The sequence below is a fragment of the Nylanderia fulva genome, unplaced genomic scaffold (genome assembly GCF_048542155.1).
Source record: "Nylanderia fulva isolate GAGA-0341 unplaced genomic scaffold, ASM4854215v1 Scaffold8, whole genome shotgun sequence".
In the NCBI taxonomy this organism is placed as follows: Eukaryota; Metazoa; Arthropoda; class Insecta; order Hymenoptera; family Formicidae; genus Nylanderia; species Nylanderia fulva.
This window is the reverse complement of record NW_028190916.1, coordinates 167,855-186,332: the sequence shown is the minus strand read 5'-3', so window position 1 is coordinate 186,332 and position 18,478 is coordinate 167,855. Positions and strand designations below refer to the sequence as shown.

General features: G+C 32.0%; 1 long non-coding RNA gene across 2 annotated transcripts in view; it reads right to left on the bottom strand.

The window, feature by feature from the left end:
- Positions 1–9,170: 9,170 nt before the first annotated feature.
- Positions 9,171–18,478, bottom strand: part of LOC146719986 (uncharacterized) — a 34,461-nt gene continuing 25,153 nt past the window's right edge. The window contains exons 2-3 of one of the 2 annotated variants that reach the window (XR_014926236.1): positions 13,682–13,876; positions 9,171–11,138 (exon numbers count right to left, since the gene is read on the bottom strand). This is a non-coding gene — a long non-coding RNA (uncharacterized LOC146719986). Of the gene's footprint in view, positions 11,139–12,179; positions 13,150–13,681; positions 13,877–18,478 lie in introns of those variants that run through there. The other variant, XR_014926235.1, reaches the window with a different exon arrangement.

Here is an 18,478-nt window from a genome sequence, read left to right as displayed (position 1 = left end):
CCTCCTCCGCGTAATACATAAATATGCGTCTTTGATGTGTGATCGCGTGGTGGGGCCTTCGCACGTGTTCCGTCTCTTTCTCTCGCTGTATTTATTTCTCTCTCTCTCTCTCTCTCTCTCTCTCTCTCTCTCTCTCTCTCTCTCTCTGTCTTCCTTCTTCTGAACAAACTTTATATATACATGGAAAGTCGCGTGCAGAGACGTATGCATGAAACCCACGCAATATACATACGCGCACGAGATCGTACCTCGGAAAGCAAGGAATGGAGACAGTAAACACGCCAAATTTCTAGTACGTAACAATGATAATAAAGCAATATGAATATTTAAATTCAGTTTTTATTTTTATCATAATAGTTTTTGCTACAGAACAGACGTTTTGCATATAAATTATAAAAGTATGCAAATTTAGATTCTAAAGCGTCTAAATATTATAGATGCTAAATATGAAAAAATGTGTTAATTAATAAACGTAATATATTTATTAATAACTGTTTCATATTTTAATATATTTTAATTTTGCGATTAAAAATTTATGTAATCCGAATAAACCTCAGGACATTAATAAAAAAATTAATTTTTCGCTGATATTAACATTTTATTAGAATATCTGTTTGTGTATGTACAAAAATGCTGTGTAATAATAATAATACTATATTTTATTTTGACATTTTAATGAATGCAATCCACATATAAGTAGTACAACAGAATTGCATAGGAGATAGAAGTTATACCAAGACTTACGTAATAATTGCTAATCAGAATTTACTAACCGCTCTAAAAACATCTATTAACAAAACAGGTTTATGTGCACATAAACTTCCTTATATACATATATAGTTAAATATACTATAGAAAATGTGAATTGTTATATCATCTCTATAGTTTATATTAAAGATTTATATCAGATTAAATTTTTAATGTTCAATAGATTTTAAATAATAAAATAATAATCTGTATTATAAAAATTTAAATATTTAATTGAATTAATTAATTAAATACAATAATTCTACTATTTCTTCAATCTTACTATTTAAAGCCAATAGATAAAATATTTAATATTTTTTAATAACAAGCAAAAATTATATTAAATTTAACTTAAATGTTATTCTTCTTATATTCAATCAAAAACATATTACATTTAAAAACTGTTATTTTGAAAATGTATATCCAAAAATTAAATACCTCAGTAATTTTATATATGACAACAATTATTAACTATTAACACTATTAACACTATGTGTTATTACAATCCGTTAGTTATTTTTAATTTATAAATATTTCGAGGAAAAACTGCACGCGCAAGCATAAAATCGGTTTATACAGAGTTATATGAGATATTCTACATATATTTTTTTCAGTTGTTATAAGAATGAATTGCATGTTAATTTGCTGCAAAAACATCACACAAGAAAGAATTCTTATGATCGGTTTAAATTTAGAGGTCTAGGAATTTACTTCCAGATAGTCCCTGTTTTCATGCATACCTAGATCTAAAATTAAACTAGCACACTTTGGGTTAAACCGATCGTATACTTAGCATGTTTATTACAAAACGTTTAGTACAAAATTAGAAAACGCGATAAAATTCTAAAACATAACTTTTTACCCAATTTGATAAATCAGAAATATAGGGCGAAAAATATAGCCAATCAATAAGGATTATCAACCAAAGCAGTCTGAGTATGCAAGCTTATACAGAGTGTCCGGTAACTAACGGACCAACGATTACAAATGAATTCTTTTTTTGTATGTCTTAATAGACAGTATACAAGCTTGTATTAATAGTCTGATTTAATAGGGAATCAATTGCCTATTAAATCAGCCTATTAAGACATATAAGCTTGTATACTGCCTATATTAAGACATATAAGCTTGTATACTCAGACTGCTTTGGTTGGTAATCCTTATCGATTGGTTCGTTGAATATCATGAATATTATCCCTTGTTTGTAGTATTAGTAATAAGAGATATTGCTTTGTTAAAACATTATAGCGCATGTGATTAAGCTAATGGATTATTTGTAATAATTTCTACAGAAATATATTTCCGTGCTTCTTCGTTGCGTAAGATGTTTCACAGCCCGTAAACACGAGAAAATTATCGCGCGGAAGGATGAAAGGGGTAACTGTTACAACAGCTGTAATAGCGAATTCTTTTCGGTAGTTTCTGCATCTGGCGCGGCGTGAAAAAATTGTACCTCGTTGGTACGCGCGTGATTGCGTTGAATTATGATATCAGTTTTGGTAATAAGTGGACTTTTTTGAGCATTAGCATTAAAATAATTGTCGACCTGACAAATAAAAACATAAGTAATAATGAGTTATATTATTTTTTTTATTGTACACGAAAATAATTTTCTTTTAGAATTTAACTTGAAAATCATGGTAATTGTAGGACATGTTATTATACACACACACACACACACACACACACACACACACACACACACACACATGTCTAATATTAAACGCAAAAGAAACACATATAATAAGGCCAAATATAGAGTACTCTCAACTGCCTGACTCGCGTAAAGAGACACGGCGTGTCTTTTTCTTTCTTTTTCGGACTTACTTAGCACAAGACACTATCGTGTCTCTTGATTACACAAATATTTTAATAACATAATAATAATTTCATATTTAATTAAATAATTATACAATATTAATTATGTAATAATATATATGTATTAATTATTAATTATGTAATAATATATATGTATAAATAACAAGAAACTTTTTTGTTAGAAATAAAAGATAGTAAAACATTTTATTTGAGAATATAACTATCTTGTCTAATCTATTGCAATTTTCTCAAATATATTTTATTTTTGTTTGTTATACAGTAGCTTTTATACGATAATAAAGTCTGAATCTTAAATTTAAGGCGTAAAGTAAAATAGAAATTGATTATTCTATGCCGCAAATGCTATGCATTATTCTGTATTGTTTTGTATTGCTCTTGAAAGCGTAGACTCTTGAATCGTTTGGAGACCTTTGAAATATAGTTTCTTAGGAGAATGCTTCGAATTTCTTAGGTAGAAATTAGGTCTGTTCCTATTGACTGAATTGGCTGCACTAGTTCCGAGTTTATCTTTTTACTCCACATTGACCAACAGGGAAGTCTTACAGAAAGCAATCATAGAGTTTCCTCCGACAGTTAAGCGAAGGAAGTTGAACTAGCTTTGATACATCTTGAGAGGGAAGAAGTCCTACCTTTTATAGTTGATCATGAAAAATTGCTAACGTAACGTCAATAAAAGGTCAGCAAAAAACAAATGTCCTAGTTAAGGAATATCTACAAGTGAATCAGGTTTGTAAAGGCAGAATAATTTGTTAGACTGGCAGAGAACGAAGTCACATTCATGCTAGTGTTCGCCATAATCGAAGAGATTAGGTACGACACGTGTATTAAGAAGAAGTACTTATATTTACAAAATGTAAAATTATTTTGCGTAATTATGCATAGTCATTAATTATTGCAAAAAATATTAGAAAAATTGTGTTGATCAGATATTTTTTATGAGATCAGTATATTTCCGACAAACCTATAATTTTTTTCGGTTGATTGATTTTTCCAGATAATTCTGTTGATATGACTTTAGTTATACAATCATATTTTTGCATGACATTTCTATTTTAAATTAAATGGAAATTTATACAATACAATATTTTATAAGTGTTTTTCTTAAACAGTATTTTTTCGCGTGATCTTATCAACAATGTTGGATCATTAAATCGAGCAATTATTCAATATTAAATTATGTAATCTATTCGATTAATTTCCATATATTAATGATTACCGCGATAGTAAAACCAGATTACGATTAAATATGCTAAATATGATTAAAAGTATTTTTACTTGAAATACAGTAATCAATGCTTGAATCCTTTATTTTTAAAATAATACAAATTGAAAATGATGTTATTTTAGATTGTAAGTATTGATAATACTGTAGCAATTTCTGCGTTGAACCAATAAGCTATTATTGACATTAAAGTTTAAATGTAATTTTATCATCAAACTTTAATCTTTTATTAACAGTTTTAAGAGATTACAGTTTATTGTTCAATGCTTACTTCGATTATGAAAACTAATGCAAATTTTCAAATAATGATAAAAAAATCTCATTTTTAATATATGAAAAAATTAATTTATTTCATAAAAAGTTATTGAAATTTAATTATATGTATATGTTTAAAAAAATTTATATCTGGCCATTATTTTTCATTTGCAATAAAAAATATAAAATATACATTTTTTAAAGTTGTTAACAAAGTAAAAATTCAAATTGTGCGAATTATGTCGTAAAAATTATATTTATCAAATCTCTTTTCTTTTAATAATCTTGATCGCAGCCACACGCGTAATATAGGTGCGAACCTGTTGATCATTATCGGAAAATGCACGCGCTGCGTATGAATAATTTATTTAGAACTTCAGAACCTAGTGAGCTATTGCTTTATCCGTCAGAAAAGGCAGTTGGTTTCGGTTCGTTCAGCTTCGTCACTTCGTAGAAAAGCTACGAGGTCGTCTCGTAACTCGATCCCGGGAAGCGATTCCTATGAATTTTCATGATTTGCTAGAATAGACGGCAGTTTACGCAGAACCAGTCCAGGTTTTCCGCGAGTTTAGTCTCGCACACAGCGCGCGCGGGAAGTATTCTATGGGAAATACACACCTTGCCCCAGAAAAAACGAGCAACGTTATTCTATATGTACATATATTGTTTTCCCTTTCTTTGCATATGCATTATGCAATGCATATGCAATATGTAATAACTAATAAATGCATTACATGTCAAAACACATATACACAGCACACAAAATAAGCTTATTAATCGTTATATTTACTATGTGATATGTATGTGATGTTATAATGCTTAGTACATGATATAGTCTATAAAATAAATACATATATTTGTTAAAATATATATGAATTAAATATGTTTTTCTGATGTAACTCTTTTTGTGCCCAGTATATTAACATAAATATATAATATTTAATGTTATAATTCGAATATTGATAGATATGCAATTTTCTTAAGTGCATTAAGTGATACTGTATGCACTTGTTTTTTCATACATATATTTTTAATTTTTCAAAAATTTTTTAAATAAAATAAATTGCTATCATAAAATATATAACGTTACATCTGGCTGCTATTTCTGTATGTCAAGTTTTCAATGACTTTGACGTAGTCATGGGAGGATCGATAATACGCTTTTCAAAGAGTACTATACAGAGTATCGGTGTTCGTGGTATAAATGATATAAGCCAATGGTAGAACCAGTATTCAACAACGCCACGCCTCAACAGTCTCAGAGAGATCAGTACCTGAACCAAGAAGATGTTGCCAAAGCAGATAAATAATTGTCCTGACAGTCCAGGTCGCTGCCAATACTCAACGTGTCAATATTAAAACTACCGCATTTAAATGGTTTAAATGAAATTGTCAAAGAAGTGAGATATTTAAATACCGTAACGGATAAAAACAATACAACATGTATAGATTTATTTTCGAGAGAAATGTGTAAAATGCTTATCAATGTCTAGCGAAGTTTAAAATTAAAAAAAAACTATAGCGCAAGTTAATTATTTAAACCAAGTTATTCTGGAAGGACAGACCATACTTCTCCAACGAGTGGAGCGTGCTGCAGAAAATGTGCAACGGGTAGCCATTATTGTTGCAACATCGGGGCAAGATGGTGGACTGCATAGCAGAGCAAAGAAATTAAAAAAATAGACAAGTGATTAAGAAAGATCGACAAGGAAAAAGTTACAAACTGCGAGGGACAAAATTGTAAAGGGAATTACTTCAAATATTATTATAATAATCTCTGGAATTATAAATTGCAGAACCGTAATTATTGAAGATTAAATCTCGTAGCATGTTTTATTAGGTGCGATATAAGCTTTATTGTGCAACAATAATGCGCAGATTTTGTAATGTTGCAATAAGCATGGTAAGCATTGATAAATGTGAACAAAGCGATCCTATTCTCTCCATTGAAATTGTGTTTAAGGTCTCGTGTTGCTCGATTCATAATCGCTGACGTGAAGATTTTAATGTTTGTGGATGCGAGGTTTATACTTCTTCTGATCAAAGTAATAAACACATGATATATCGGACATGTTTATATCATATTATACATCTATTTTTAAATAAAAAGTCTTTAGCCTAAATATGTAGTTTCAGCAAACAAGATATGTATATGTATTCTGAAGTAATCTCATATACTTAGTTGTGTACAATTATGAAATTGTAAAAATAAAATTAGCTTTTAACAGAAAAAATAATTGATTTCTCATGTAAGAAATAAAAACTTAAGAAAAATTAAAATCAAATAAATTGATTGTTATTATCGATAACATCGATTTTAATAAGGCAATATTTACTTGTATTTTGTCGATATAATAGCAAACCATGTAGATAGTCATACTTTCAAGTGCATTTATGCGACTTTAATTATTATCACAAAAAGTGATATTAAATAGTGGTATCAAAATGGCGGTTGAAGCAAATCGTCGCTTATGATTAATACGGACTAACCCGACGGGTTTGTGTCTGCGGTATGATCTAGTGGTTGTCAGGCGTTTCGCCGAGAACCAGCCGTCTTTCTGGTTCGATACGGAAACATTCGATGTCTGGACCAGCAACATCTTGAAACACACGCACAACAGAGTCTGAGAAAGAAAGTACCAACTACCGGTAGGGTCGATGTCCGGCGAAGGCCGCTAACGACGCCTAATCTTTTCCAAGAAGTTGTCACAACTCGCCGCTCTTCTGGTATCGGGCCGTGTTCACAATTAACAGTAAACTTTTTAATATAATTATTTATGTTCGACAAAAAAGATATAGAGAGATTAATCCTATTGATATATCATTCAGCAATAAATTTTTCAGAGCTTTGTTCGACATAATAAAATTTTTCTGTATAATTTTTTTAATTTTTTATTACAAGAACAAATATAATAATTTTTGTTTGATCCTAAATATATTCTTTTATTGATATATCAGTTAACATATGTTATCTCACGTTAAAAGAAGATATCGAAGAAATTGCAGATAATATTTTATTATAGATGTTTATACATATAGACGAAGAGCTCACACAAACCAAAAAGTTGTACTTCTCTTATTAGCTGTATTTTGTTGCAATATTATATTAGGCTCGTGCATTTCACTTGCTTCAATCCTCTTTACTTCCATCAATTTACTTGTTTTTATTTGTCATCGATTATTTTTCTATTAGATGTGTAAAGCAAACATTTCTAAGGGATAGATCTCCCTCTATATCAGAAAACTTTCTGTTAGTTGATACCGTATATTACAAGACAATGTGTACTTTCTTATAAAAGATGTCATTAAATTAAATGGAGAAAACTCTGACTCTTCTATATTTTCTGTTCGACTTTGCGATGAATATCGAAGAAAACTCTCTGACATTAAATATAATCGTCTATCGTGTCTATCATATTTAAGTCAAGGCGTGAACGGTGTGCTATCTACGTCGCCTAATTAATTAGAAGAATTAATTAGCATTCTCAAGTAGCATAATTAATATGCACATGCGAGACGTCTTCCTCCGGATGTTGATGCACGAAGTGGATTTTCGGCATCGCTCGATACGCCGCACCTACTTCGACCACCTACGGTGACCGCATCGAATTAATGACACATCAAACATTACATTACAATCAGTTGAGAGACATTTTTCAACTGTCTCTCATTCAGTTTCTAAAACTGTATCAATTATTATTTTGACATATTTATAGTACAAAAAAACATTTACGCAATGATGCGTACGTGAGACTCCGTCTGATGCCGTGGACATGGTATTGCATTCACGATTTATGACGGTTCTCAATGACATTCCATTTAATCTATTTATTCTGCTTCTGTGACAGTTCACTTTATTTGATTTTTTATTCGTCGATACAAGCTTTTTTCTCTCTTTTGTTAAAGCTATAAAATATTAAATACAATAAAATATTGCATATTTTTTAAAATTATATACTAAAATATAGTGCGCTACTATTTTGAAAATTATTTATAAAAATGTAGTACACACATAAATTTTATATTATTTAAATATTGAAAGAGAAGTTGTTTCGAGAAAAATATATAAGAAACAACGTCAATAATAATATATTTATAATGACACATAAAAATGTGTAATTAATAAAATGGCCGTGTAATTAATAAAATGCGTTTCGCTATTCAATATTTATTACATTTTGCATATATAAAATTGTTTAATTAAAAGTATTTTCAGATATAATAACTATAATAAGAGAGTGCAAAGCCATGAAATATCTTGATATTTTTGGGCGTGGACACACGCACGCGACATTAAATCACATCATTGAAATGAGCACCCATCTTGTGCGAATCCCGACGATCGTTTCCGACAGGAAGTCTGGCCAAAGAGGAAGCCCCGGACTGCGTCAGCAGACGTCGCTCTCTAGCGTACACCTTTCATGCCAGAGCTCGTACCGTTTCCACTACATTCAAAACCTTTTGCATTTGCTCGCACGAGTTCGCCGACAAAGAACGTCGCCGCGAAACCCGCGCTGCATTTTTGATCACCCGACGTTCTCTCGTCCGCCTACATTGTTCCTCCGTATTGTTTACTGTTATTTAGAGGTCAATTACAATTTGATTAATTCGACAAAAAACGACTAATATTTATATTAGTAATTTTCTGTTCTTCCAAATCTCTCGAAAACATTGAACTGTGACAAAAAATGCCGTTTACTCCGAAAAGGAGCTGAATTGCCTTCTCTTCCTCGATGGAATTCGGATAAGATCGCAAATTCCCGTAAAATTGGCGTCACGAAATAAAGAGTTTTACAAACTATACAATAGACATATGTTTCACGCTCTTGAAGAATTCCGTGCAAAAATCGGAATAGCCACGCGATTCGCGATCGTCAAATGCTGCCACACCCTTTCGTGCCGCTTCCGCCCTTCGTTGAGAGATGTTTGCAACAAATTGGAATCTCCCTTGCCCTTCCTTTCAGTAATTGGCAAGCGATGCACTGGGCGTTTTTCTCGGTCCGGCCCCGATCCGTAATTGCGACTGACCGACGGACAAACACGCCGTGTACACGCATAGATGGAAGTCAACCATCCTGATGTTAAAACGATCAGAAACATTCACAAAATTGGAATAATATATAACCTTGTAGACAGATGTCTATTGCTATCACATCCACTATTTTTTAATAAAAATTTGGAGTTAATTATTAATATACTCAGAAGCAATGGTTACCCTCTTGATCTGATTTTTAACAAAATTAATCATCGGATAGAACACATCATATCTAAGGGGAGCATTTTAGAGAGACAGGCCAACATAGAAAGAACAAAAAGTATAAGAAATGACTCGGTCAATAAAAAATTCTTTGTCATTCCGTATATAGATAGGGTCTCAGAAATGATTGTTTCCTCGGTGAAAAATAAAAATTGTATGGTAGGGTATAGATGTCTCAACAAACTGGATAATATTATTAAAGCACAGAAAGATAAAACTAAACATCCATGCAATTCGAATGTGGTTTATAAGATCAGTTGCAATAATTGTAATGCATCTTATGTAGGTCAAACAAAGAGGCAATTGCAGACGCGAATAAAAGAACATAAAAATAATATTAGGTTGGACTCAACGAAACATTCAGTAATTTCTGAACACATAATAAATGAACATCATACTTTTAATTGGGACAATGTTAAGATCATGGACAACGAAAATAATTATTATAAAAGACTCATTTCTGAGATGCTACATATCAAGGAACAAAAAAATGGACTAAATTTAAACAAAGATACTGAGTTACTTAGCGAGTCGTATTTTGATATTTTGGATATATTGGCGAACAATAAATAATAATGGGACAAATAGGACATTAACGAGTAAAACATAAATATTAGATCATATATAAACACGCACGCTCTCCGATCAAGTAGAGTTTAAAATGAGCTGTCTTTCTGTATTGTTGTTTGTTAAGTGTCATCCTTAATAACTGTTAATAAGTAGCAAAATTGTCAAGAAGAACGATGATAGGTAAGCATACTACCAATTGTAGGGGATATATATTATAATTTGGACATACGTTGATCGGTAATTTTTTATTAATCGCAGCGCCTACGGTACGGGTTAATTTCTCGCATATTAACGATGAAATCATCCAAGATCTGAACAAAATCAGAGATCATATCGAGGCGAACATTGTTGGACAGGACGGATTGAAACACGCGTTAATTGCTCAAAAACTCTCGATTCTGAATAACTATAATTAAATTTCGATATCATATGAATTGTAAGAATTTATTTTTCAATAATTATACTGAAGAAGACCGCGTGCGGTCGAAACGTTTATAGAATGATTGTAATTTGCGTTAATTTGCGTTAGTTTTAATATAATATAATGACTGTAGTTTATAATTTATACATGTAATAAATGGTAGTTGACTGAACATCTCGAATATTCAGCTCGATAAGTTGGCCTTATATTTATCACTTTGTTTTCAATACACGAGCGACAATTTGTATTAATTCATTCTAAGTATATTACTTGTTTTCTATCGCCACTACAAAGTTACAAACAACTGAAGGCCTTATTTTCACAACCAGTTTGGTCCATCTCTGCGCGCAATTCATTACTATTGTGCACAAAATTAGAGGTTTATATGGAAATATTCAAAGTATCACATCGCTTGGATCAATTTATAACACGATCAGAATATTTCAAAATGAGCATTTTTAAATAATATATAATAATGTAGTAGTTTTAATTGATTGACAAAATAGTTTTTTCAATTTAGTTTACTGATGACTGAGAACGCGTTTGCGACAGTAGGTCGTTTCATGATGACGAGAAAATGCTAGATGGAAACTAGCGATTTGTCGATACGACTTGTACGATTTGCAAAAGCTGCATCTTTCTTATTTTTTTAGCATTTTCTCTATTTAGTTTTTTTTCCAGATCCTCGACTTGCCGATCGATGACAGATGAAGTGGTCGATTTATTTCAGCGGATGTATTTGCTTGGCTAATTAATTTTTACCGAATAACTTTTGTGCATAAATCTTTCTGCTTATTATACCCCACATCGACTTCTCTTATTCTGGCCTAATGTAACAAACATTAATTTTAAAAAATAATGTAAAAAAAATTATTCGAGCGGCTATATATACATAAACGTATAAATTATATTCCTCTCTTCTAGCAAAAATAGCATATGTGCTAGAAAGATGTACGCATGAAATGTCTAATTTTCGTTTTTTTTTTTTTTTTTCAACAGTTTAATGTCCGTAGCTCATTCAGATCGATCGACATATGATATCGCGCCGCGGCTAGCAATCGCAATGACAAAAACTCGATAAGGTCCAAGTAAAAAGATCACGCACGTGATCGTGTGTGCTGTGCCGTCGTGTATTATTAGCAGGTAGCTTGTTAGGCGGTCGGTTTGTGGATAATGGCAGGTATTACAACACGCGACCGTTATTAACCCCTCTATACATCTCCTTCGGTCGCGTAACGTCACCGTAAGCCCGTCTTTATCTCGCCTTCTCGTTCATTCGCTCTCTAGAGGAACACCCCTATACCGGCACAGACAAGACATAAATCATTATTCATAATAAGCTCTCGCGCGACAAAAAACCCGTACCGACAGATCTTAGCTACGCTAAATAATCGCGGTCGTAGAGTTCTCGCTCCACCGGACATCCCTCCCTCTCTGGTTCTTCGGAAAGTTTCGAGACGATCGTTCCGCAATTAAAGGATGCCGGCGCTCTCGGGATTCGAATGATTTGTCTTCAACCCATTCTCGAATCCCCATATAAGTGATATTCCCATTTTATACAAAATATTCTCAAGTATAGTACGCGCACCCGCGCGTAATCGAAAACTTTCGGATATTCTGACATTTTATTTATGTCCTTTTTTTTTACGTCGGCATTCTTATTTTTATTGTATTTTATTTTTTCATCGATGATATCGAGAAAATAATTGTAAGTAAATCAGATTATTATATTTAACGTCCAAAGGACACCCTTATATCTAAATAAGTGTGAAAAATTTTAGGGGATGATTTTTTGTCAAAAATTAAAGGGGGTTTCTTATATAAATATATACTCTCTTATATATCCCTTCCTAAGGAGTTACACTTTTCTAAAAATTAAGTTTTGATTTTTATTTCCTGAAACAGAAAATGTCCACCAAGTTTCATTTTTTTAATTTGTCTAAAATTGAGAAAAGAAATTTAATTTTTACCTCCCTCTTTAGAAAAGTGTAACTCCTCAGGGAGGAATATAAGAATATATATTTATATAAGAAATATAACCTCTTCATTTTTGACAAAGAATCATCTAAAATTGACAAAAGTCGCTTTATTCTCTACTATTCCGATTTGATAGAGTTACTCTCTCGGCGTCAATACGTCTTCGAGCGTCTTCTTGCGGTTGTTCGCGTTTTTTTTTTTTCGGCAGACTCCGAGAGAATTCGCGGCAGAGAGAGGATTTCGTCCGAGCGATTTAGCATGGTGAAGAACACGTCTTTATTTTAGCGGTCAGGAGGTGCCGGTGACATTCCACGGCCTCGGAGGCGCGATGGGAGAACAGAAAAGGACGCGACCCGGCCGCGAGGAGGATCGACGTCCTGGAGGGCGTCGCCGTCCTCGCCGTCTCCGTTCTCCGTCACGTCGTGTGGGTCCGAGCGTTCCGGACATAGCACCGCGTCCTCGCGATCGGCCGACGTTTTGCTGCCGCGCGACCCGAGTTTTTCGCCAGGCTCTCCTCTGGCGGTAACTCAACAGGCCTGGCAAGCCGAGAGTGCATTACACGCAATTAGACGCCAGGGTGGCCCCGAGGTATGTCCGACAAACGGCCTCCTCCTCGCATCCCCCTACTACATTGCGTTGCGTTTTCCTCCTCATTTCTCTCTTCGTCGCTTCCATGCCGCCCGGTTCCACTCGGTGATCCTCTCTTATCGGGCTGTCTTTCCTCTTTTCGATTTCTCGAGGAATCGTTCCTCAATTGGACCAAACATTGTAAAAAGTCACATTGATGTTTTAAATTATCTGTTATTTCATTCTGAACAATGTTCTGAACATAGATCTCGAGACTTAGAAATAAAAACTGGCCTGAAAGTAAATATTATGGAATGCAATATCTAAGTAAACTCCAATAAATTAGTAAAAGAGGAAAAATATTCATGCCAAAATCAATGCAACGAAATATTGTATATGTTGAAATAAATATTGTAAAAATACTTTAAATATACACAATGTTATACTTTTTAGATTAAATTATAAACTCGGCAGCAATTTTCACATCCGTTATTAAACTAAATGGTAGTGTTCGATAACTCTAACGCGGTAGTTCTAACGACAAATACGGGTGTGGTATGCGTGTCGGTCGCTTCTGCGTCTACAAAAATAAGAGTCTAATTATATTTGTCTGTGTGCGAACACATGTTTCACGCTTTTGCGGGTAGTCAATGGAGGTTGTGACTATTGTCGACTATAGCATAGCACACACCATCGTGTAAGAATGAGATACGAGCTACGTTGTTGAAAGAGACGAAGTGAAAAAGAGGACGATGACTGACGAGGGACGCAAAGGGAGAGGTGTATAAAAAGCGATGGCACCGTTTAGCGCTTCAAGTGTAATTACCATTGGCGTAATTAATTTAGCTAAAGAGCCGGCATTAATTTACTGCGTGATTCGATCCTTGTTCCCTTTGCAACAGAAGCCCTCTTCTTTTCTCTCTTTACACCTGAATTGCAGTTGCACAAGTTTCCTTCTTCCGGGACTGCGCTTCTTTCTTTTTCTCAACTAGTAATTTGAAAAAAAAAACAGCAATAGTTTCTGTAAGAAAATTCGAGCAGTTAGTGTAATATTCATTCATTGTCATTAAAATGGTTTTTTCATTACTTAATTACTATTAAATCACGTGTCATTAAAATATGTTAAACAAATAATTTTTCAGTATTATTTGTTTAATGGTTTTTTTCCTCTCTCTCTTGTATACAAAGAGATTCCGGCTAATGTACGGCTCACATAAAGTTTATATTGCCTGTCTATTAGCTAATCTATTATTAGAGTCTTCACAGCTTATGATCTGACTTTTCTCTAAAGCTATTTTTGTATGCAGCACAAATTGAGGTAATGATTGTATGCTCGCAAAAACAATTAACAACTTATTCTTTTCACTTGAATGTAAAGGATGTTAATATTTATACAAATCGAAAGGATACGAAATGACTGCGAATATAATGTATCGTGAATATAGATTGCACCACATCGTCAACCGATAATTTGCGTCGCAATCTGATTTCCACAATTGGCTTGATAATCGAGGTCGAGTCTACCTTCATTATTAAACGCGTGTATACACTTCACACGCATTGATAAACGAAAACAATTTTTGCAGACCGTAGATGCACGCGATACTTTAACAGAAAAGCAAATTTGCTTGAATGGCGCGAAATTACGGTTCAGACACGAGACCATGAAATGCATGTCTCCATGAACTTAGTATATTATAGCGACTCATCTTATTGATAGTAAACAGGTTGATGAAAGCTTCCTTTTTTAGCTTTCGTATCTTTTGTTCTATAGGATAATAACTTGAAAGTCAAGAAAAATTCGTTTGAAAAGTTAATGTTGTTAAATTTAATCAGCTATTTTATTCCCCTTGTTATTGTAAGTATAATAACAGAAAATGTTGGAAATAATACTTAACAAAATACATATATTTAATAATAAATTTAGATAAGAAAGCTTATTGCATTGAAAAAATAAGTACACGAATAATGGGACAATACGAGCAAGAAAAGATCATTAATAAGTATTAACGTCGTTTAAGAAAAAGATAATCTTTTTTTCTATGACACTGCAGTCCTTGTAGAGCTTCATAGAAAAAAAGGATAAAAAATCCTTTTCTTAAACTATGTTAAAAGAAGGGTCACTATATTAAAAGGAGTGTCAATTTGGTTTACAAGGACTGTAGCGCCATAAAAGAAATTTGTCACACCTTGTGTATTTAGACCTTTTACAGTTTTCTGCCGATTTCGAACAGATAAATGGAATCTTTTGGTAAGGCATTTTCAATGGTTTGTCATTACCTATAGAGGGACATAAAGAAAAAACGTATAAAATCTCTCACGGTCGCATTTTAAAAAAAAACATGCAAAGAATATCTGTAATGATTTATCGCTTTCAGTGATTTGTATAATTTATATTTCTAATAAAAGGTTTTCTTTCTAAAAAAGACATGCAAAATCGGTTCTCACAAGTATTGTTACCGTTTTTCTGGTTAGTTGTCTCGATTCGCATTGTATGTTATATTCATAACATCAAGCAGCGAAGGTTAACAGTTTGAAAAAATCTTAATTTTTTATAAACACACAAAGAGAACCAGCGTTGACACAACCAAATGCTTAGTAATCGGAAAAAAGCCGAAATTTCAACAAATTATTATTATTTTCTTCTAATCGACGATTTAATAATTGTTAATGTAGTTTTGCGACATTATTCCTTAAAATTCTAATTATACATATAAAAAATTTGAAATACATAGTACCATTTCTTGATATTTTTAATGTAATATAATTGATAGGAACAAATCGATCGGATAGGAACAAATTTTCATAACATTATATGTAAAACTAGCGTAAAAAAATTATTTTTTTTTTATGTTTTTCTTGTGGTGTAGAAAACTAAATTTATTTTTATCTCAAACTGTTTGTGAAAATATATATTATGCGGACAATTAAACAATAATATAAATTATTTTCTACTGATATTCTTTACTGTATACTTTTCTATATCAAGGTAAGATAAACTTTAACAAGTATAATAAGAACTATGTATAATATTATTTAATAGAAAAATCTGTGTAATTGATGATTATTAAGATTGTTTAATATATTATAAAAGAATAAGTACGAAAATATAATCAGTCATATGAGCAAGCAAAGATTGTTAATAAATAAAGACTTTTTTTACGTATATAGATAATTGTTAAAATATGTTTAATAAACATAAATTGGACGTTTCGACACTTATATAAATATATGTATAATATATTTAATACATTGTATTTTTCCTTTCTGTTATACCAAATAAAATGAGAAAAGGAAATAAAACAAAAATAAAAGTAAAATAAGAACAGAACAGAAAAATAACGAATAAAAATCAAAAGAATAGAAGAATATATATAAAACACATTATAAACATAATACACTCTAAATTCTATTTTATTTTTTTTTATTTCTCTCATTTATTCTATTATTTCTTTTTTCTTCTTTTGTTATTTTTTTATTTAATTTATTATTTTTAAAATCCTGTAGCTGTATGGTTGTCTCAAACATAATCGGGAAGAAATGTGATAGAAAGTGTCGAGCTATCGATTATGCTATACGTTTGAGAGACGCAATAAGCATCAGTTTCTGATCCAATTAGTGCAGTATCCGATGAACGAACCTATTCGAGATGGCTGAGCAATTATCGCGATTGAGGCGGCTGTATAAATTTCTCAGTACGAGCCAGGTACGACCGGTAGGCCGGTCTATCTGATCGGACTAACTGTGCACATGCAGTGAATTTTCTTGCGTGGTCGCGCGGTGTTCACTGCCGACACACAGTGTCGCTAAAGGATATTAAATGCCTTCCTTGTAGACTGACCGATGATTGCACCGACGACAGTTACTATCTGGAAACTGTCGCCCTCCTCGCGTAAAACGGCAGGAGGCACAAAGCAACTACAGTTAAGCGTTGTCTAGCAAAAGATTACCTTTGAGATCACACCGAATATCCGGCACATTCTTGTATTCTCACGCCTTTGCTACATCATTTCAGATGATAGCGCAGATAGTATTTGCAAGAGCGTCCCGCTCAAGAGATTTATTATGACGGATTTATTATTATGATGGAGCGCTTGTTGAAATCCTTGAGTGTCCATCCTCTCAAGCTCCATCTTGATCTTTTCATATAATGTGTATATTTCTGTATTATTTTATGCGCATTTTTATTTAAATGTTGTTTGATTTAATGTGGTATTTATGTGCATTACGTTGTGTTTAATATACACGCACCATATTATTTCTGTCATGTATAACTATTAAAATCAAAAACATGATTTATTCTAGTAACATTGACTATTTTATTGACTATAGTTGTGTCACGTTAAGTTTGATTTCGAAATAATACAAGTAACAGTAAGATTTATCAAGGTGACAAATTTATTTGGCAACACGCAATGGCACGTGTTTAGAAGACAACTTTGTATTACCATCATGAATCTTTGATATTAGATATTATTTGTTATCTGAATCTCGCAGAAAAACGTAGCGATATTTAATTATCATTTACATATGTAGTTCAATTCAGAATCAATAAAATCGATGACGTTAGAAGAAAGATGTAAGAGAACAGTGCTCTGACCTCTTGCGAGCAGAAAAAATGCAAATTTGCGTAGGGGGATCTGGCTTCTGGCCAAAGATTGCTCTTCTGTTGGCTACTTGGCCAACCGTTTTAAAGTGATTCGCGAATAGCTTTTGGTTATCCTACAACCACCTACGGCACCGCGAGAAGTTATTGTAGTTTGAATAATACGATGTGCGCGTTTCGCCAGAGGCGATATTGATTCGCGTGTAGTCATATTGCTATTCAATCAAATAATCTTCGTGATTCCATGACTTTCGGGAAATGTGGAAATGTGGAGTTTCTATTGCAAATAAATATTTTTAATCGGTGATTTGTGCGTATTAAACGATTTTATTATTAATATAAACAATGTGCAGTGTGATTTATAGATCAATTTTTAGAGTAAATGTAATATTTTTTACAATACTAAATAATCCATGGTATTGTGAAAGCAATAATAATTTTTTGTTAATCTGTGAATAAAAATAAAATTCTCGTGGGATATAAATTTGAAGCAGTATTTATCAAGAAAAAATATTGTCAAGGAAAACTTAATTACAAGATTGAAAAAAGGTATCTTTAATTATATAATTTTCATATATTTTTGAATAAAGAGAAATATAAATAATCTAAACATAGAGTGCGTAATTTTATAAAATATTTAGAATTATGTACTTTTAACATAAAACCATTCAATCTGACACATTTATTTAAGCTACGTTTACTATATTTGATTATATATAGTATGCATATGTACACATGCTAGAGAAAGATTGCATTTCAAAAATTAAGAAATTAATTCATTGACTTTATGTGTGTATTATTTCTCTTTAATATATAATTATTCTCTAATATAATTATTTCAAAATTTATTTTGATCGAAAAAAATAAAATTTTTGTCTGATGAAGTACAAAGTAAAATTAATATATATTATATTACTAAATTCAATAGTCTGTCAAAATATGATATTTAAATATATTAATATGCAAATGAGACTAAAAGAGAGTTAGAAAATATTTGTGAGGTTTTTACCACATTTT